General features: G+C 41.5%; 1 protein-coding gene across 5 annotated transcripts in view; it reads right to left on the bottom strand.

Annotated features, from left to right (window-relative positions):
* GRID2 (glutamate ionotropic receptor delta type subunit 2) overlaps positions 1-22,476 on the bottom strand; it is a 963,252-nt gene that overhangs the window by 231,563 nt on the left and 709,213 nt on the right. The gene's annotated exons all lie outside the window — the stretch shown is intronic.

Raw genomic sequence — 22,476 nt, 5'->3', positions numbered from 1 at the left:
AATGAGGCGGACTGAAAATTTATTGATGTAATGTAAGGACATAACAAGTTTTCTTGATGTAAACGGGTGTTTCAAACCATTAAGGTATCAGGGTGAGAGCAAGACTTTGAGTTACTTTTCCAATATTATAAAAGTAATGACAATGGGTTTTTCTCTGAATATGGAAATGAATAAGAGGAACAAATAACTTTTTTTTTTAAAAAAAATGCAAGTTCATTCCTCAGTCTCCCTGCTTTTCACTATACTTGATTCTAAGGCACAGCAGTAATCATCAATTCCACAGCAGTATGTTCTGAGATATGAAATAACCCTGTTAAAATGAAGGATGACCCTTAAAATATGGGGCATCTGGCTAACCTATGTGTGGTATAAAGGCTGCAAATCACTAGCTATTGCCAGCCAGATTCCCTAATACCAGTGAGGCACATTTGTCCTAGGAAATGTAGATTTATGGTTTGAGTTCTCCACACATCTTTTTTAAAATCTTGATGCATCATGGCTTGTCCATGACAGATGAGCTAGGCTTTGATGATAGAACAACTTGTGTAGAAAATAGTGAGGAGGAATCAGGATATGGGGAGGTGGGAATTAGGTTGCTCAATGGACACGGGTATATTTCTCTTTTCTTTGTGGGCTTGCAAAATGTTGCTCAAAAATTTCCAAGGATGAGCAATATATCATTTGGTTAATAAACCCATAGCTTCAAAACAAAACAGAGACAGAAGTTTACCACAACAGAGCTTTTAGTGACCTTCCCTGACATTCAAAATCTGCTCTTTCCATTTCTCTCTCTTCTCCCTCTTTCTACAGTTTCACAGGATATTTTCCTTTCTATGTAGTTTCCTTTCTTCTTTCTTTGTTTCTACATTGTTTAAGAATATGTTTTTTCCTTTCAGTATCAAGTAATAGATGGATATGTTAGAGGGTGATCATGTTGAAGCATGTTGCTGTAATCTGCCTCAAAGCCATCCTAAAAATCCTTTCTGTAAGATCTTGACAGTGGAACACTAGCTTTTAAAAACTTTTACTTTGATTTCCAGTTAGGAATGGAAGCATTAGTTTCAGTTAACTATTAGTACAATGGATAAAGAGGGAGTGGTTTGACTGTAAACACACTTGAGCAGAGACATTCGGTGCCTTCCTACATCAGTGTAAACTGGACTTCTATAACAGGGGACATGTTAATTTCCTGGCACCATGTACATGTGATCCAACAATGTACTGTGGTGTACCAATCTTGCCTTTAGATGAAGCATCTAATTTTGAATGTCATGAAAGAGTAGTAAAATGTTTAAGCTTTTTTTCAGGAGACTGGCAAATGAAGGGATGATGGTTTCAGCTGCCTTTCAGGCCTGGCCTTGATAGTTTTAGCTGGGTAAGGATAGACCAGAAGAAAAGAGGAGGGATTGCCTGCTAATTGAAAGGTTTTGCCAGCTGTGAGAAGAAATTTCAAAGTGTGTGGGAAGAAAATTCCAAGGTCATGAATACATAAATCCTAATACTTTGCTAATTACTGAGGAACTGGTTTCAGCTGAGAAAAAGGAATGGGGAAGTAGTGAAGTTAGCAAAAGTTACTCCCTTATAAAAAAAATCAGGGCAATTTGGGACCTGATTGATGGAACATAATGGAAAGGTAGATGATAAGTATAACAGTGGTATGGGGAACCACTGGAGAACTAGCCTAGTTTTTTTCTGAGGAAAATGCTAATTGAACAATGCTGAAGTTCTGTTTCTGTATAAGTTGTTTAGAATAGTTAGCTTGCTTATTTTCAGTGGGAAGTGTTCTGGGATTGCCCTACCCTTAAATCTTCCAAAGGTGTGTTTGCTTCACAAACCTTTTGATTACTTTTGAACCTTTTTTGGAACTGACTTTTTGAAAGAGCTTGTGACTATTTATTTCTGACCTTTTGCAACATCTACAATACAGTAAAATAATAACAATTTCACAGTAAAGAGGTTTTGGTGATATTAAAGAAGGGCCTTCCCCTACTGAATCCCTTTATATTTTGTGCGTATTTTGGTATTCCTACCTGGCATGCAGGTTAAAGCAAAGCAAAGCGTGCTGCTTATATACCACCCCATAGCGCTTCAAGCACTCTCTGGGCGGTTTACAAGTTAATTATGCAGGCTACATATTGCCCCCCCCAGCAAGCTGGGTGCTCATTTTACCGACCTCGGAAGGATAGAAGGCTGAGTCAACCTTGAGTCGGCTACCTGGGATTGAACCCCAGGTCGTGAGCACAGTTTTGGCTGCAGTACAGCGGTTTAACCACTGCGCCACACATGTGGCTTTGTAAATGACTGGTAACTCCCTGGAGCACTGAGGAATCTGGACTGAGAGTGGAGTGGGCAGAATACTATTGACCCCTGCATTTTCCTCACAACAGCAAAGTGTGGGTCATGTGGCTGAGTGGTTTTTAAGGCGTCACTGTCCCAGCCATCATTTTGACATAATTAAGGTTTGGAGGTAGAGGGTTTTTTTTGGGGGGGAGTACACCTTTTCTGCAGGTACACGGTGGCGCTGCAGGTTAAACCGCAAAGACTTTGTGCTTGTCCCAGCTCCTGCCAACCTAACAGTTTGAAAGCATGTAAAATGCAAGTAGATAAATAGGTACCACCACAGTGGGAAGGTAATGGCATTTTGTGTCTAGTCGCGCTGGCCATGTGACCACGGAAGATTGTCTATGAACAAAACACTGGTTCTACGGCTTAGAAACGGGGCTGAGCACCGCCCCCTAAAGTGGGAAATGACTGGACGATTTGTCAAGGGGAACCTTTACCTTTACCTTTTACACCTTTTCTGATAGAGGGAGTTGTGGAATTTGAACTCTTAGGTGCCAAAATAACTTGGTTGTCCTTATATTACTGAGTTTGGCTGGGCGGAGGTGGGGAGGCGACAACACTTGCCACATCGCCTCTGGCAAAAGAAGCAAGTTTTGCTTGGTTTTAAACAGATATGCTTCTTAAGGCTATTTTATTCCAGAGCCATTGGGAGCCATTAGGAGCTCTCCATTGTGAATGCAAGGAAGGTGATAGTCTCCATTAGAATCTATATGCCTGTCGGAACAACACACCCTCTGTAGTCATTTAAATAGCAGGTAACATAGAATAAGCATCAGGAGAGTTTTCTGAAAACAACAGCTGGAAATCTTTGTATGGAGGAGGGAGGAGAGGTAATGGTAAACTATCCATTTAAAGGATAAGATGAAAGAGGAAAACACACTTGTCAGCCCCCAGAACAGCTGAATCAGTAAAATGTGTTTGTATTATGGAGAAAAATCACTGCAGTAATGACACTGATATTTGCCACAAAAACAACACAGCAATTTATCCCAGAGATTAAATTATAGCTATGCTATAAATCTCTCTTCTAAGAGAAAGGAGACACTGCTACTTGGAACATTATATGCGTTAATCAGATCTGGATTAGCATTTATATCTCACTAGGCTTACATTAAGGCAAAGTTTATTTATTTAGAAAACCTCTCACCTGCCCTTCTATTTGCAACTGTTTGGGGGAGTTTACTGCAATGAAGAACAGAATATTTCAATCTGAAAATGATGTCACAAAAATGTAAACAGGATCAATGCGGCATTCATTCTTAAACTGGAGTCTACTCCTACTGGAGGACTTTTTTTTAATCATTGTTGTCGTCATCATCAAACTGCAGAGCTGGAAGGGACTCTATGGATTATTAAGTCCAACCCCTGACAAATAGGCACAGTGGGGAATCAAACTCCTAATCTGTGGCTCTGCAACCAGTTGCCCAAACCCATCCAACAGTTCTATGGTCTTTCTGTAAAAGACCATTCCAGTCTATTTCCCCCTCCCAGTCCCCAGCACTTCTTTGCTGTGAAATAACATTCTTTAGAAACAGGAAGTATGTCATTTCCTGTTTTTGAAAATGCTATTCCAGACCTTTAAAAGGCTCAGACGGCTTTCAATCATCTGTGGGTGGTTAATGGTATATCCCAGAAACTTTCAGGAGTCACACTGATCTTTTCCAAGTTGAAAAATATTCTTGGAGGTCATGTGGGGCAAAATGGGATGCCTAGGAATGGAATGCAGTTTATGGGCTGCGCTTTGCCTGCCATAGGCATACAAAACCCTCCAAACCTACCCTTGCTAGCACACAACAGTTTTAACTATTTGACGAAACAAGAATAGGAGATAGGACCAAATGGATATAACACAAAATAAAATACACCACAGTCTGGGTGCAGTCACTCAAAGGTTCCTTCCTTTCATCCCAGCTAATGAGTCATCAGACATGGGCTAAAATAAGGACTAGTAATTTACAAAACCCTTGGGATCAAAATGGTTTCTTTAGGGATGTCTTAATACAAACCATCAGAATGTTGTGGGAATAAGCCCAAATGAGTCTCAGCCATCACACGATGGTCTGACTAACTTCTGGGAGGAGAGACAATGAGGAGCAGGGCTTACATCCACGTTCATATCCTCAGTGTGACTACAGTCATCTTCATGTTTTGAGGCATAATACCTGACTAGAACTGGGGACTGGCCATATTGTGTAAATTATAAAAGATTAACTGTAGCCACAAGAGTTATTAAGGAGGCTGATAACAGGGGGATAATATGTGACATCATAAAAAGGTAAAGGTAAAGGTTCCCCTTGACATTTTCAGTCCAGTCGTGTCCGACTCTAGAGGGCGGTGCTCATCCCCGTTTCCAAGCCATAGGGCCAGCACCTGTCCAAAGACAGTTTCTGTTGTCACGTGGCCAGCGTGACTAGGGATCACTGTTGTACTTTCCCACCAAGGTGGTACCTATTTATCTACTTGCATTTGCATGCTTTCGAACTGCTAGGTTGGCGAGGAACTGGGACAAAGCGACGGGAGCTCACTCCGTCGCGTGGATTCGATCTTACAACTGCTGGTCTTCTGACCCTGCAGCACATAGGCTTCGGCAAGACAGGATAGAGAGTGGGGAGGGCACCACATCCCCTATATGACATCATACATTGCACTTAAAAGAATTCTTTTGGTTGTTCATTCTGTCTGTGCCTGTTGTCTAGTTATCATTACCAAAAGACTTAGAAGCAGAGTCCAAAAACCAATGGATATATAAACCTCATACACAAACAGTAGTGGGCACTGGACCCAGTAAAGATCTTGGTGGCAGAGGCACCATGGGAAAGCGTGCTTGTCTTCGTACAGGGCAACAGAATATGTAAAGCAGCAAATCAAGCTTGGGCTGCCACAACAAAGGGAATATTAGGATAGCTGAATATGCCTGATAACTGGTATTTCAGCCATCAGTCGGCTTCACTGCACCTTCATTTTGTTGCCTATAGTACTGCAGAATAAAAACATTGTTGGAATGAGTAATGTTCTGTACATCTGTGCTAATATAATACGTACAACAAAGTTATCTCAAGCTGAGAAGAGAAATAATGTCTTGGAATCTCATTATATAGCATGGCGTCTATCCATTACATAAAGCATAAGAAAAAGCAATTAGGCCACAAGCATTAGTCCTGATTTAAACACTTTTACTGACGACACTTTCATTAACTGTGTTGACAGTCATTATCTATTATTCATTTTATATTCACTTCATTGCACTTCTAATATGTAATTGTGTCTCACAGATGGGGAACCAAAACTTGAATATGGCCACCTAGGTTGCTACAAATAAATGTCGCTTAGTACAGGTCCATCAGTCCAAAAATGCTAAAGATCCACCAAACACAATTTGATTCTAAAGCAGTGAATTCTTTCTCATTGACAGTAGGTTCTGAAAAATCATCATCCATTTGATGATGATTACGCTTAAGCACTGAAACACAGCAGAAAACAAAAACAGGACTGGTATTCTATGAAACAGAAAAATACCACTGAGTAGTTTTTTTGTGTATGGAAGATGAGGTCATATGTTTAGAATCAAGAGTCTATGACAGCTATCGTCCCTACCCAGGATGGTCATGGCCAGGAGGGTCCCCTTGACCACAGGCTCCATGAACTCCAGATTCATTGATACTCAAAACTGTTCTTTATTAGAGTAGAGGAATTGGGTACAAAGATTGGCTGGCTCTCCCTGCCCCAAAATTCTGCAGAGGGATTTAGACAACCTCACTAGCCCGTAGTTGTCATCACCCAAGTTGCAGTCACTGAGCCCCCAGCATCTCCACTCTGGGGCTGGAATCTAGCTCTCAATGCTGGCCAAAGCCAGTTGATGCCCTTTAGGTGATGATGGTCCCTTAGTCCCAACAGTTCACCCACATTTGGAGGCTCTCTTGTAGGCACTTGTTGTGGTGCTCCCTCTGCCAGGCCACCTCTGGGAAGGGGTACAGGTGAGTTCTATGGCTCAAGGCTTGGCTGAGAGCCCATGGCATCCTTGAGAGGGCTCACATTACATGGCAATCGTGTGTTCCCCCTGTGTGCTTTAACTGGTCCTTGCCGAGAGAGCAGAAAATGGGAGGGGAGCTCCTCCAATGTCTCAACCCAGTCTTTTCCCTCTGAGTCTGTTGAGAGCAAGGAGTCTCCCTCTTCCTCCTCATCATCCTCCTTTAAGCCTGGGTCTCACCAACCTGTCCCAACCTCAACCCCTGGGTCCAAACTCAGTTCATTTCCCCCTGTCTCCTCACTCCCACTTGTAGCCCCGTGTTTACCTTCCATGCCCTCAGACCACGCCAAAGGATGTCCACATAGTCTGCCAATCTCCACATGTTGACTTAATAGTCAAACATGAGTTTGAGTAGGCAAAAATTGGTCTGAACCTCCAAACATAGTTCTTAAAATAAGATGCATTGTAAAATTTAAAGAAGTGTGTGATTCAGTTGAATACCTGCATTCCACATTAGTCTGAGAGGCATGGATCGAGATGGTTAATCTCAAAATACAGATTGAACAAAATCCTTGAGCATTTCTAAAACATGTTCTCTTAATGCAGAATTGTGATCCCTACAAATGGCCAGACAGAAGCTTCTGGAAAGCTTTAAATGGGGCATGTCCTGCCTCCTCTGACTGTTATTTGTCTCCAATATTGAACGGGTATTGCCATGAACACAGAAATTCCAAAAAAACAATTCTGCTAAAAGAGCAGAGTTGAGTTTGTGTAGGAAAAAGTTTTAAAGTTTAGAACTGGGCCTCCTGTTAGAATAATCTGAAGAAGTGGCTGTTCAGGACTTCAACAGATTATGCCCAAAGTTTAAATTCTTTTATAGAAACTCCGTAAGTGTTTTCAAAGATATTCAAAGCAACTAGTTTCCATATTTTCCACTAAACTGATCTTATATCCATCAATCAGGTTATACTGTTGAAACCTGAATAAATTATAAACTTACTGTCTTGTATTTCCCTCAGTAGCAGGACAGAATTCATAACAAAACAGTTGAATTATAGTTTTCCGGGATTTATTTTTAGCGTTTATATTAATGGGAACTTTGGAGATAAAACATCCTTTTCTTCTCTGCAGAGGACCACACAGCAAAGGTATTTCCAGGAACTTTCCTTTGAGGAACCGTAATACCTGTACCTTTGGGCTTCATGAAACGGCTTCAGATTGACTAAATGATCGGCAGCTGCCAGCTAATTGTAGCAGATGTATTAATATTTATCAGGTCCTATGAGATGAATCCCATGAGAGCCAGCAATATGGTACTTGTCGGGAAATAGAAGACTGCTGTTCCACATTCCACCAGCCCACACGTATCTTCGGGACAGTGAAGATTACAGAGCTACTGCCTGGATGCTCATGTTGAAGGAATGACATCAAACCTACCCACTGTTATCTCTCTTCAGTTCAGTGTTTTGGGAGATCTGACGCTTGCATGTCACATTGTCACATTCTTTCTTTCCTTGTGAAATCTAGATATAAAACCTAATCTGAATTTAGACAGCATATTTTCCTCTTACCAGAGGGTAGAAAAATAGATGTGTTCAGAAAACCAGGAAATAACACCAGAAGATCTTTCCAGGCAGGCACTGTGATGTAAAGGCAAGCAATTTTTTATTCAACTAATCATTTACATGACCCACATTAGGTGGGAGCATGCATAGACGTATGCCAGGAAACAAAGGCTGCAAAGAGGTCTGTTGCATTTAATAATAATAATTGTATGCTGTCGAGAAGATTCCAACTCACAGCGATCTTTTCTAAGGTTTTCTAGGCAGAGAATATATAGTTTTATCATCCCCTTCTTCTGAAGGCATCCTGGGACTGTGCAGAAGAGAGCGACTAAGATGATGACTGGGCTGGGGCACTTCCCTTATGAGGGAAGGCTACAGCGTTTGGGGCTCTTTAGTCCAGAGAAAAGGTGCCTGAGGGGGGACATGATTGAGACATTTAAAATTATACAGGGGGATGGATAAAGTGGATAGAGGGAAGCTCTTTTCCCTCTCACACAATACCAGAACCAGGGGACATCCACTCCAATTGAGTGTTGGAAAAGTGAGAACAGACAAAAGAAAATCTTTCTTTAGCTAGTGTGCTGTTAGTCTGTGGAACTCCTTGCCACAGGATGTGGTGACGGCATCTGGCCTAGACGCCTTTAAAAGGGGGCTGGTCAGATTCCTGAAGGAAAAGTCCATTGCAGGTACAAACTTTGATGGGGATGTATAATCTCCAGGCTTAAAAGGAAGGTACCTCAAAATGCCAGATGCAGGGGAGGAGTGTCAGGAGACAGGTATCTCGTTGTCTCCTGTGCTCCCAGAGGCATCTGGTGGAGCGACTGTGAGACACAGGAAACTGGACTAGATGGGCCCTTGGCCTGATCCAGCTGGACTCTTCTTATGTTCTTATGACTGTGCAGCTTCGCAAGCCCACACAGGTTGGCTCTTCTGAAATGCCCAGCAGGGAAGTGAACTTGCAACCTCTGGCTCTGCAGCCAGAGACCTAACTCACTGAGCTATTTGTCCTGAGGGAGTTATAATTCCTTGGCATAAGAATCTGGAGTCATACTGAGCTGAAAACCTGAAAGTTTGTTTTACAGCTCCTTTCTCACCTGTAATCAGAGGCAATTTTGTCTTGCTAATCCAGAATGAATCACAGCATGGACTTTTGTGCTTGTAAACTGGGAGCCCATTGGGCCTAAAAGTAGTGAAAAATACTTTAGACAGCCTGAAATTCTGTCCCTTAGCTGCACTGGAGCAGCTGCACTGGAGCAGCTCACTGAATCAAAGGTGGTTTGGTAAGTCAACTTGTCCATAGTTTCTATTGATTCAACAGGCCTACACTAGTTGTGGGGTCACGAAGAGTCGGACACGACTAAACGAAACACTAGTTGTGGCTTTCTATACGTATTAACAAGATTTTAGCCACTAATAGACCCTAACTTATTCTCAGAAGTGTGATCCAGGTCCAAGGACGTCACCAATCCTGAAGTATCATCTGCTTACTTAAAGCACCATCAAACTCCAAGTGTCCCCATCTTCCATGTGAGTAAACACAGATAGTTAACTCCTCCTTTATCACTTGGTTCATTCTGATGAAAATCCATTTTTTATGCACCTCTTGGAAAGGGAAGCGGGCAAGTCATGGTCCAGGGTTGTTGTTTTTTTGGGACACATCCTCAACCCTCACCACTAAGCTTCCCACTGAGACAATTTTAATCCCTCAAAGAAGAATCATATGAAAGGTTTCTTTAAAAAGAAAAAGAAGACAAACAAGAAAGGAAAGGAATACTGTTCCAAAGGCCTAATATCTACCTTGATAAGGAACTAATCCCAACACAGTGTTTTCCCTCTACAGAGGTATCCACATGAAATGACCCTGTGGAAAAAAATGATTTAATGAAAAAAAAGGTTATGGCTTGGGATTTAACAATTATATTTATGGTTGTTGTTGTAAATTACTGTATTTTTCGCTCCATAAGACGCACCTTTCCATAAGATGCACCAATTTTTTAGGAGAAGAAAACAGGAAAATATAATCTGTTTTCTTCGTTCCATAAGACGCACAGACTTTCCATCCCACTGTTTTGTGGGGGGAAAGTGCGTCTTATGGTGAGAAAAATACAGTACATTTATTTTCATTGGGGGCCAGCAAGGAAATACACATGAAACAGGGTGTTATATTTCTCTGCCAGTCCTTACTTTCAAATCTGTCCTGTATTATATTCAAATTTGAATACAATTCAAATTTGCATATCATGTGAGCCAAGCATATTTCTATTTCAAAGGAAATGTACAAATATATCAACTGTTTTCAACTTCCTGTTCATGCATCTGCTTGGACTCCTACACTGAACAATAGAAGGCAAACACTCTTTGTTTTGCTTGAATAGTTATCCAAACCTTTGAGGGTAATCATCAATCATTTAGTGGGGGTAATGGCCATTGATTGTAATTTCTGAAAATATGCTGATTTTTCACACAAAAGATTAGGTGCATGGTTTCCTCCTGACCCATCATCTGCATGTAGTTCTCTTGGACTAATGCAAGAAGCATGGATCACCATAGCAACATAGTTTCACTTCTTTGATTTCTAATAAGAGAAAAGATCATGGATGGAAAAACATAACAGAATAAAACTTTGCAGACAACAATATTTTCCAGGCAACACCAGAGGTCTTCAGGCTGTCCTATCTCAGTGCAAGAGAGCATCAGTTCTTCACCATTTGGGCTGGAATTCTCAATGTCTGGCCTGCATGTCTGCATTGTCTGGCTTCTTTGGACTTATCAAAAGAAGTATCTAGTATCTCTGCAAACACAAGCCTCATTTGTTAAAATGGGGCAACCTCCGGCTTGTTTAATGGCAAAGTGGAGATCACAGATGGAACGTAATGCTACACACACATTGCAACTGGATAATAGCTGTGCTGACCAGGATTTCTGGGACTTATAGCTCAAGAACGTATGGGCACCCAAGGTTGGGAACCACTGACCTAGACCAAGATTCCCGTAAGTCAAAATCCTATTGGACATTTACACAGGCACAAGAGGAATTGCAGACATAGCCATAGATGATTGTGGATAACTAACAAGGTGTCTGCCCTGTGCCAGATACAAGTTGGGCACATGATTGTCAGCAGAAACATCACTGAGGTGTGACCAGCTAAATATCAATTAGCCACAATTGCTTCTCCAACTGGATGGAAATATCCAATAGGATTCTGACCATTATTATCTATACAGTACTCTATTTCAGTGTATTGTTATAAATTGTACTAGTTCCATCTTTTCTTGGAACACAACAGCGCCAGGTTTGTGGGGTGAAGAGGTTCTCCCAGTATTAGAGGATTTTTTTAAAAAAACCTACTCTTTTCCAAGGATAGATGTGTTGTCTCATTATAGAAAAGTTGCCTTCCAGTAGGCATAAGGACATATATCTCTAGCACGCAGCAAGCATGATGACACAACTGTATCATATTATAGACACACACAATAGACAGCAGGGTAATATTACTGGAGAGTTTCAACATGAGCAACAGTAGCCGTGCTGTGACATAAACATGACAGTAGTAATACTGTGGTGGCGCTGCGGGCTAAACCGCAGAAGCCTGTGCTGCAGGGTCAGAAGACCAGCAGTTGTAAGATCGAATCCACGCAACGGAGTGAACTCCCGTCGCTTTGTCCCAGCTCCTCGCCAACCTAGCAGTTTGAAAGCATGTAAATGCGAGTAGATAAATAGGTACCACCATGGTGGGAAGGTAAAAAATGGTGTTCCCTACTCACACTGGCCACGTGACAGTGGCAACTGTCTTCGGACAAGCGCTGGCTCTACGGCTTGAAAACGGATTGAGCAAGGGGAACCTTTTAGTAATACTCTTATAACTGCAGAGCTCGAAGGGACCCTGTGGACCATCCAGCCCGATCGGGGGGGGGGGAGCAGTGGGGAATACAACTCCCAACCTCTGGCTCTGCAGCCAGATTCAAAAACCTCTGAGCTATCCATCAACATGAAGTAGTTTTTCAACAGCTTGTACTTGCACTTCACGTACTAACTTCAAACAAACTACATAGATCGTAAAAGAAGACTATGGGAAGAAGAGAGAAATAATATTACTCTGCAGTACCAAGCTGTTTTCTAAGCCAATTAGTTTTGGGGTAAACTGGTTCTTTCATTAATTTTCATGGTCTCTTTCATTCTTGTTGCCCTTTTCACACTCTGTTTCAAAGCACCAAAATACTACATTATCACTAGCAGAAGCTTATGCTTTTTGCGGCTGCTCTGTCCTCTTGATTCCCACAGGAAAATAATGAACTTCTTAAAATATACCGAGCCGAAAGTAGCAGGTGGACAACTAAGATGACAAGAAAGAACTTCTAGTCATCTGGAAACTCTGGCTGTTAGAGCCCACATACCTAGAGGCATAGGAATATGTGGTTCTTTGTGCCCTGAATAGTACAAGGTTCCACAGAAGAGAAACATTTCAGAGAAGAATGGGCAATGTTGCTGCAGTCCTCCAGTAAGCCAGCCTTCATAACTTTGAGGTGAAACAGATAATGCATTAATTGCATAAATATTTTTAATGATTTTATTTTAAAATAGCAGTCAGCATGAAAATGTGGGGAGGGGGAGCAATTATGATCAGGGCTCTGACATGACTTGGGGATATTTAACTCCTTTCCTTCCACAACATAGTTTTCATTTAAACCATTTATTGATGCCCTCATTAGCTCGGGAGAGAAGCTACCATTATAACCTATGCATAGCAATTTCTCCTCTAATGGAAAAGGCAACTTGAGGGATAGCAATTTCCCTCAGAACATGTATTGCATTTTTTGATAAGAAGGACCAAACAAGTGAAGGCATTTAACGCATCTTTTCCTGTTTTTAAAAAAGCAACTTTTTCATAGCAGAGTCATTCTCCAAACAATCCATTTGCAAGATCTGACAACAGTGTTTAATATATTTAGAAAGAGAGTTTCTAAGATACGATATTGTTTCACAAACATTATTTTGGAAATCTTTACCACATCCCCTAAGGGTAAGCCCACATTTTTATCCACACGTTATGAATGAAGAATTTGGAACTTGCAAGTATGCAGAGATGCAAAGTGTTGTTTGGAAGAGTATATACAGTGGTGCCTCGCATAACGTTTTTAATTGGTTCAAAAAAAAAAACCTTATGCGAAAAAAACTTTATGCGAAACACCATTTCCCATAGAGATGCATTGGAAACTGGTTAATCCGTTCCAATAGGCACGGATTGCCATCCTTAAGCGAAAAAACCCATAGGAAACATCGTTAAACGATACAATGTATCCTCCATTGGAATGTATTGTAGCTGACTCAATACGTTTCAATGGCTTTGCGAAGTCAATTTTTGCAAAATTAAGTGTGTCATAAAAGGGTCAAAAATGGGTTTAAATGCTTGGATTAGCTTCTGCACCCTCTAAAACGGATGCAAAAGTTAATTTGGCTTTGATCTGACTTTTCGTTAATTAATGGTGAATTTTTTTCCCCCAACTTTTGACAGCTGTCAAAATCTGACAGCTCCATTAATTCCTATGGGGGAAGAAAAAATTCACAAAAAATTAATGAAGACTCAGCAACTGTTCTAAATTCTTGGGTTCGTTAGAGGACCCCCTAAGTTGTGTGCAAACCTGATTTGGCTTTGATCTGAACTTTCGTTAATTTTTTGTAAATTGTTTTCTCCCCCATAGGAAAGCATGGAGCTGTCAGATTTTGACAGGTCCATTGGTTCCTATGGGCCAAAAAACAAAAATTCACAAAAAATTAATGAAACGTCAGATCAAAGCCAAATCAGGGGTCCTCTAACGAATCCAAGCATTTAGAACCGTTTTGGACCCTTCTAAGACACTTTTTAAATTGAAAACAAAAAAAACGTTAAGCGAAGCAGGGGACCTAAAACCAAAAACGTTAAGCGAAGCATGGTCCCAAAAACGCTATGCGAAAATCGCCCATAGGGAAAAACGTTATACGAAGCACAATCTGCCTCTGAAAAAATAAACGTTAAGCGAAAAAAACGTTAAACGAAGCAAACGTTAAGCGAGGCACCACTGTATAGTCATATCCTACCTAGCTAGCCAGTCAGAATCAGAGAACTGTAGAGCTAGATCTTTCTAGCTCTACATCAAGCCTAGCTTCATCAAGCCTAGCTTGAAATCAAGCCTAGCAGGAAATCTACCACTACTAAAGCAACTCTGCAGGTGGCTATCCAATCTCTGCTTAAAAATCTCCAGCTAAGGAGAATCCACCACCTCCTGAGGCAGACTGTTCCACTATCAAACAGCTATTTACCTCATGTGTCTGCCTTCTTTATATACCACAGTACTGGATCCATTATATCTATGTAGGCAAATAACAGCAGCTTTGCAGGAAGAAAATTTTTTGTCAGGGGAATTTGGTTGAACATCTGCATAGCTGTGTGGTTTACATATCTGGCCATGGAGTCAGAGGCAGGGAGTTCAGTTCCTCACTGTGCCTCTTTGACAGGGCCAGACTTGATGATCCATAGGGTCTTTTCCAGTTCTGCAGTTCTAAGATCAACTACGGCCATAATTTATTAAGCAAGGGGGGAAAAAAACAATCAATCAAGAAAAACAACAATCGTCAGAGGTGTGATGAAATCTACAATTTCAGAAAAGCTTAAGCTTGGTGTTAGGCTGTAAATAATAACATTGTGGCTACCTACCACCACACAAAGGCCAAGCTGGGAAGTCTTGGTACATAGACAATAGTTACTGAGTGCCAATTTCTGGCCAGCCCTCAAAAGATGCCACAAGGAGCTCTGTCACGTCCCCCCAGTGTCCCTTGTGTGTTTTCCCTCAAATACAGGTCCACTTTCAGACATAATGTACTATTTACTCCTTTTACACGCTGCCACCAGTGTACCAAATATGTTTCTTAGACCCGGGCTGCCAAATATAACAGGTTTATTTATTGTCTGATTGGTAAATCACAGAAGTAAAGTCATAGCTGTTCTTTTGTTGTTCAGTCATAAAACTTGAATAGGATTACACATTTGCTTGTTTGTATTCATTCACATTAACCACTGTAACAATATCTTAGTCTATTTATTTTCTATTACTTTTATCTCTTATCTATTCTCTAACACACACCAGCTTTTCAATCTCTGTCTTAAACCTTCAAACTCTCCTCTCTTCCCCCTTCAGTCTCCAACTGTTCTCCTGACTCCGCCCCTCCTGTCCTCCCATAGGCTGTTGCCCTAGAGCTCCATATGACGGACAGGTGTGGCTTGGGCATTCCGCCATAAACTCACTTGTGTAACCCCAACTTTTTCCATCTGTATATGTCTGCCAAATGTGACTGAAGAAAAATTCTTGGTTAGGCTCCAAAAGGACAGCTAGCCAATCGTGCATTAAAGCAGGGAGTATGGGAGGGAATAGCCAAGGAAAGCCCTAATTTGTGACAGCACTATTTTGCAGAGACAGCATTGCCTCTTGTAGCGTGGCAATATTACAGCCTCTTGTCTGTTTTGAGACATAAACTACATCCCTCAGCTTGAGCCGGGGTGGTTGATTAGGGAATGGCATTCCACATAATAAAATTGTGATGAAGAATTTGTACTGCATCCTGTTCTGGTAAGTATGATTATCAGATGGAGTGGGGAGGGGTCAGTATTTAATGGTTGCCTTTCCTCTAGGTCTGTTCGTCCTAAAAGAACTAATTGAGCATATACACTTGTTGGTTATGTTCAAAATACAAAGAAAGACAGTTGGATAATTAGATGAAGAGACACGCAGAACTGGCAGATAGGACAGATGGAGTCCTAGTAACACTGGTTGTTAATTGGCTTGTGGAGTTAATATAGGAACAGATTTTCACTCCCATATTTTGTAAACAGGGAATTTGAATACCAGTTCCCATTGCTGCTAATGAGAGCTGTGCATTTAATTTTGTTTGTGCCATATTAAAAAGCTTGTAATGTAAACATGATTGAGTTCAGTCTTTGTTACCATCTGAAGCTCTTTGATGCTTACATGGATACAATTGAGTTAAATATTCAAATATAACCTCAAAATTTTAAAGCAGCCTTAATGCAGAATGAAGTATTAAAATGTCATTGATAAAATAATGGAGCACTATAAGAAAGTGAGAAGAGATGCACTCGATTAGACCATAGTTCTAGCTAGTTGAGCACTGTGTTTCCACAGGAACTGGATCTTGATGGGGAGTCTGAGAAAAACAGAACCTTCCCATCATATTCTCTTATAACTGGTACTCAGAAACATATTGCTTCTGATACTGAAGGTGCTGTGTATAACCAAGATGATTAACCAGATTCTTTTTAAACAATGAAGTCAATAACACTACCAAAATGTCCCTTGAATTTACTGCATTCATGACGGCTCTTCATCTTCTGGTGCTGTTGATATGCATAGGATGTGTGATGGGACATCTGGAGATCCACGGAACATTTCTAAGGGACCAACTGCACAAAATTCGTGTTGGGTGGAGAATATGTGCGTTCACGTGAAGCATCAAATCCAGTCGGTGCCACACAGGTCAAGCCATCTAGCTTTCTACATGGCTGGAAGGAACAATGGGCAAGCCACTCTTCATACTATTAAATCTGTGATTCTGGCACAGGGGTTGTAAGTACCTCATTGCTTAGCGGAATACAAGAATATTATTGTGTTATGTCAAGTGTATGGGTAATTATGACTGGTGTGTTTTTGTTTCAATTAGGTGTTTAAGATGTGGTCCCTTAATGGGTGAAGGCTGCCTAGAAAATGTTTTGTCTTCATGAACACTCACAGCCCCAAGCAGCTGTTGAATACCTCCTAGAAGACATGCCAACATTTATAAATAAATCAAAACCTGTTCTTGCATATATGGAAAAGGTAAAGCAGGTGGAAGGTGGAGTACATATGGGAAGAAGGGAGAAATCTGTTTTTTCCCCAGTCATCTATAGGTTGGATAGCTCAAAGACTTCGTTACTTGGTTGTGGGTCCGGAGGTTGGGAATTCAATTCCCCACTGTATCTTCCAGCCTGTGAAGCCTTGGGCAAATTGAACAGTCCCAGGTCACTGTTAGAAGAAGGGAATCATACTATCTGCCTGCTGACCAATCTAACTGCACATTGACTATATTGCTTCTTGAATTAACAACAAAACTAATCAGTAAGTGAAAGCAGCCTACAACTATGTCAAGACAAAGTAAGCAAAACTATTCAAATGACACTCAGATGTATTGCATTCATGACTGGTCTGAGTGTTCTGCATTTGTCCTTGGTGCTAAAATGTCCTGTATATGATTAAGAGCTGGGGGAACATTCATAGATTTTTTTTTTAATGACTAGCTCCTGCTTGGCGAAATTCCAAAATATTCTCCTGGGAAAGATTATTCTCTATCTTTGCATGTTATATCCCAGATGATCTGTGTTTCAAGAAATAATTGTAATATTAAATATTTAATTTACCTTAATGTATTCCCTGGAAGACTTCTGTGTGATCTTCAAAGATGATTAACCACATCCTTCTTGAAGTATTTTTTTTCAAAAATGACATTTAAATTCAAGACATTCTAGAAGCTTGTGATGAGGTCTACATTTGCAATGTTACATGCAGAGTTTCACAAAGGAAAGGGGGGAGGGCCCATACCTCAATGGATACAGCACATGTCCATCATCTACAGTCAAAAGGGCATCAGTGGGAAAGACTGGGAAAGACTTTAGCCTGAGATTACTGCTAGATGGACCAATACTTTGATTCAGTGTAAGATAGTTTTGGGATTCCCAGTATGGTACAGTGGACAGAGTGATGGACTAGAACCTTACAGAACAAAGTTTGAATCCCTGCCCAGCCAAGAAAACTCACAGGGGGACTGGAGCTGCTAAAACCACTCCTTAAATATCCCACTTATCTTGAAAGCCCTATTAGGGTCACCATAAGTTGGTTCTGACAGCACAAATGAAGACAATAGCTTTGTCTGCCTGCATGTAGAGTTTGTACTCTTTTGTGTTCTTCAGCTTTGATTCCCCTTCCAGTCTGCAGGACTACATAGGCAAACTCTAACCTACGAGGCACACAGGTCTTGGTTCCAATGGAACCCATTTTCTTCTGATAGAAGAGCCAAAATGGTTCAGTGATTCATGGGTGAAGTCAATAGGGCTATCAAGTTGATCAAAGTTTATATATCTCAGAAGGGTTTTGTAACAACTTGGTAGGTCAGACATTTTCTGCTGGTGATCTGATGGTTCTGATAATCTTTTGCATAACAATAATAACAACTGCTACTGCTAGTTGCAGAACAATTGTTGAAAAGTCCTGATTTCTGGTCGTCATTTTTTGGGCCTCTCTTGGAGCCAATACTCTCAACCACCCAACCCGTGAAGATCTTACAGGGCAGGCAGATCTGATCAGAAAGAGGCATTCTGTCAGATATTGAGGTCCTAAACTGTTTAGGGCCTTGTAGGTTAACACCATCACCTTGAAGCTGGCACGGAAGTGAACAGGTAACCAGTGCAAGGTGGCAAAAATGGGGAAAATGTGTTGGTGTCTTCTAACCCCACTCAACAATCTGGTTGTTGAGTTCTGGACCCGTTGGAGTCTCCGTAACAGACCCAAGGGTAGTCTAATCTCAAGACTACCAGTGCATGAACCAGCATAGTGAGGGACCCAGTGTCAAAGTAGGGACACAACTAGGCAAGATACCTTAGATGGAAATAGGCAGAACAGATCACAGATGCTACCTAGGGTTCCACTGACAGCGCTGGGTCCAGGAGTGCGCCCAAGCTGTACATCTCATCCTTCACGGAAAGAGTAACTCTCCTTCAAAAGAGAGGGAAACACCAAGAACCACAAACACTAGGGACCCCCACCCGCAGGATTTCCATCTTGCTCGGGTTCAGCCTCACTCTATTATGCCTTATCCGTCCCAGCACAGCATTCAGGCAGCACTCAAGGGACAAGATGGCATCTACAGCAGAGGGATGGAAGGAGAGATAGAGCTGGGTGTTGTCCGCATATTGGTGACATGAAGCTCCAAAACTCCTGATGACCTCCCCCAGTGGCCTCATATAGAGGTTAAATAGCATTGGGGAGATGATTGACCTCACAGGACTCCATAATTGAGAGTCCACAGAGCAGACAGCATCTCCCCAAGCTATACTTTCTGGAGATAGTCCTCTAGGAAGGACCGGAGCCAAGTCAAGACTTGACCTCTGATCCCCAACCCAGAGAGCCTCCCCAGGAGGATACCATGGTCGATGGTATCGAAGGCCGCTGATAGGTCAAGGAGGACCAACAAGGATGTTTTGCCCTTACTGACCTCCCTCAGAAGGTCATCTTGCGGGATGACCAATGCTGTCTCCATGCCATGACATGTCCTGAACGCGGACTGGAATGAATCGAGGGTGTTGATTTCCTCCAGAACTGCCTGAAGCTGGTCTGCCACCACTCTCTCCACTAGCTTGAAGTTAAAAGGAACATTGGTGATGGGTCGATAGTTGTTAATATTTGGGAAGCGAAGTAAGATCTCGCAGCCTTCACTTTGGCTAGATAGATGTTAGGCATGATTTCTGCAACTTTTGAGTTGGATACCATCAGGGCCCATCTCCAAATGCTCTCTAGCCTCCTCCTATTTCACTTCATTGCCTGCAACTGATGGTTGTACCAAGCAGCTGAACAGGCTAAGGAATGGAAGGGGCATTTAGGAGTGATTGTGTCAGCTGCCCTGGCGGCAGTATACCATTCATCCACCAGAGCTTCCACAGGAGCACCAAGTAGATCAGCAGGTATCCCCTGCATTGCATCTTGGAAGCCAACTGGATCCAATGACCTGCAGGGGTGGACCATCTTAATAGGATCCTGCTCCCCACGTATGTATGTATGTATGTATGTATGTATGTATGTATGTATGTATGTATGTATGTATGTATGTATGTATGTATGTATGTATGTATGTATGTATGTATGTATGTATGTATGTATGTATGTATGTATGTATGTATGTATGTATGTATGTATGATCGCATAATGGACAACTCTCCCTTGGCCTTAGTTGCATGGCTTAGTACCGGTAACTTAGTTGAAATGTGATGTGAGCAATCAATGTTCATTAACTTTTAATACACACATTTCCATTGGAAATGACAGCAGTATTGCTACCCAAGCAAAATTTGATTTTTTACATGCCACAATGTCAAGAAGCAAAATTACAGTTCTTGCTGATATTTATATTCACACAAGGTTTTCTTGGAATTACACAGGTTATTTATACTGTGTCTGGGACTCAAATTTATTCAATATAATGTGGTCTATGAAAACGTAAGAGCACCAGCACAACCACCCCCAGATTTCAGAAGACTCAGCAAATGTCTGCCACATGGTGATGACAGTCAGTCTTAACTTACTAAGACTGAACCCACACCAGTGATCTAGAAGAGGAAAGCTCTCAATCTGTATTCCCTGAGCCACTCAATGACATTATTATACGCTTGCATCGTCTCTCTCTGTGTGTGTGTGTGTGTGTGTGTGTGTGTGTGTGTGTGTGTGTGTGTGTGTGTGTGTGTGTGCGCGCGTGTGTGTGTGCCCATGCACACATGCGTAACCTGATCACACTCTGAGTGTAAATGTCTTGACAAAGCCTAAGGCAATGAGATAAGATTAAAATGGATATTTAAGCTGTGAAGGGGAAAAAACAGGAAGGGCACTTTGACAGCATGGAACTACCAAAAATCCTCCATAACAGACAAACCCAGATGGTCATGTGAAAACAGAATAGTGCTTCTTGGCATCCAAGAATACTGCCTGTTGATATACTTTCTATCAAACTGCAAAAAAAGGAAGAGACTGATTAACCATCTTTCTTCTAATGTAACTGTCAGCCAGATAGAAATGTGTTTGCTTTATCTGCCAAGGTACATAAGGCTCAAAGGAATTTTTTTGGATACAATAGTTCACGCAAACATATATGCTGCAGATTGTAACATACTGTATTATGCTGTATGATCCCTAATACTGTTGGACCAATGAAGTCTTGGCACATCCATCTTTTTTCCATTAATTACTCATATGTGTCCCTGAAAGCTGATCAATCTCGCCCATTCAGAATATCATTTGCCCTGTGTGTACAGGGAGAAAACTGAACTAAAAGTAATGAAAAAGCAACTAGAGAATGAAAGGAAGCAGGGAACACAGAGACATGCTTTGATCCATGCATGCAGCATCGTAAGCCAGGAAAACTGGCAGAAGTAGCTGTAACAGAAGCCACCTTGTACAGCTGGAAAGTTATTTCCCTGCAATGATGTGAAGGAAATCATTTTTCAAACTGGTCTTTGCTGTCTGTAGCATGCCATGTGGTTGCATCAAGACTTAGTTGTGCTATCTTGCCTAAACCTACTGAAATAAGTGGGGCTTAAAGTTACCCATGATTAACTAAAGCCACATTGATTTCAATACGGCCACTGTACGTATGACTAAGTCTGTATCCTACTCAATGCCTAAAATTCTGGTGCTTACCACAGAAAGTCACACAAGAGTAGGTCCATTACCTCAGCGGGTATTTGGTGAGTCAAATTCTTTGTAAGTTCCATCGGTTCAAATAGGTCTACTCTAGTTGTGACTTACTGAGCTAAGCAACAGGATTTCAGAGATTATATGGCTTGCTTCCTAACTGTGATATGAATACTCACAGAAAGGTGCCATTTTAATTGAAAAGCATTGTGTCTTATGATACTATTTTAAATAAGGAAGATGTATCCTGGTTGCAAGGGATGTGGAGGCGCAGTGGGCTAAACCGCAGAAGCCTGTGCTGCAGGGTCAGAAGACCAAGCAGTCGTAAGATCGAATCCACACGACGGAGTGAGCCACCGTCGCTTGTCCCAGCTCCCGCCAACCTAGCGGTTTGAAAGCATGCAAATGCAAGTAGATAAATAGGGACCACCTCGGTGGGAAGGTAACAGCGTTCCGTGTCTAAGTCACACCGGCCATGTGACCATGGAAGATTGTCTTTGGACAAACGCTGGCTCTATGGCTTGGAAACGGGGATGAGCACCGCCCCCTAGAGTCGAACATGACTGGACAAAAATTGTCAAGGGGAACCTTTACCTTTACCTATCCTGGTTGTAAATGGCCATTTTACAACTGAAGATGCCAGAAGGGCTGTATAGGAAAACATATTATTCCAGTCATGGGTCCTTTTGTAAACACTTTCTAGGCAAGGGGAGCCATTATAACTGTTCAGGAGTTTCTTATAGTACAGAGCAAACCCCTGACTGGCTGCCTACATTTTACTTATGGTACTTTGGATACAATCCACTATACTTCAACATGCTCTGACAACAAATAGGAAGAAACTGTCATGCAACTCTAATCATCTAGTGTTATACTGAAAAAAAAAACCCACCATGAAATTAAGTCATGGTTTTTAGGACCTTTTGGAGGTCACTGGATTACTGTGGGTCAGAAGCCACTTGACAGCACATAACAGCAACTTCTGCATTTGACAAACAGCAAGTTATTCCTAAAAGAAATATGGGTAAAAAGAAGTTTTTTGTTTGTTTCATCTGCCATGAAACGTCTGAGGAGAGAATGTAGCATCATTTGGTTGGTAAATTGAGTACCCGGTTCACTGGG

Source organism: Pogona vitticeps, chromosome 5, assembly GCF_051106095.1.
Source record: "Pogona vitticeps strain Pit_001003342236 chromosome 5, PviZW2.1, whole genome shotgun sequence".
Lineage (NCBI taxonomy): Eukaryota > Metazoa > Chordata > Lepidosauria > Squamata > Agamidae > Pogona > Pogona vitticeps.
The sequence above is the reverse complement of the archived record's forward strand: the minus strand, read 5'-3'. Positions and strand labels throughout refer to the sequence as shown.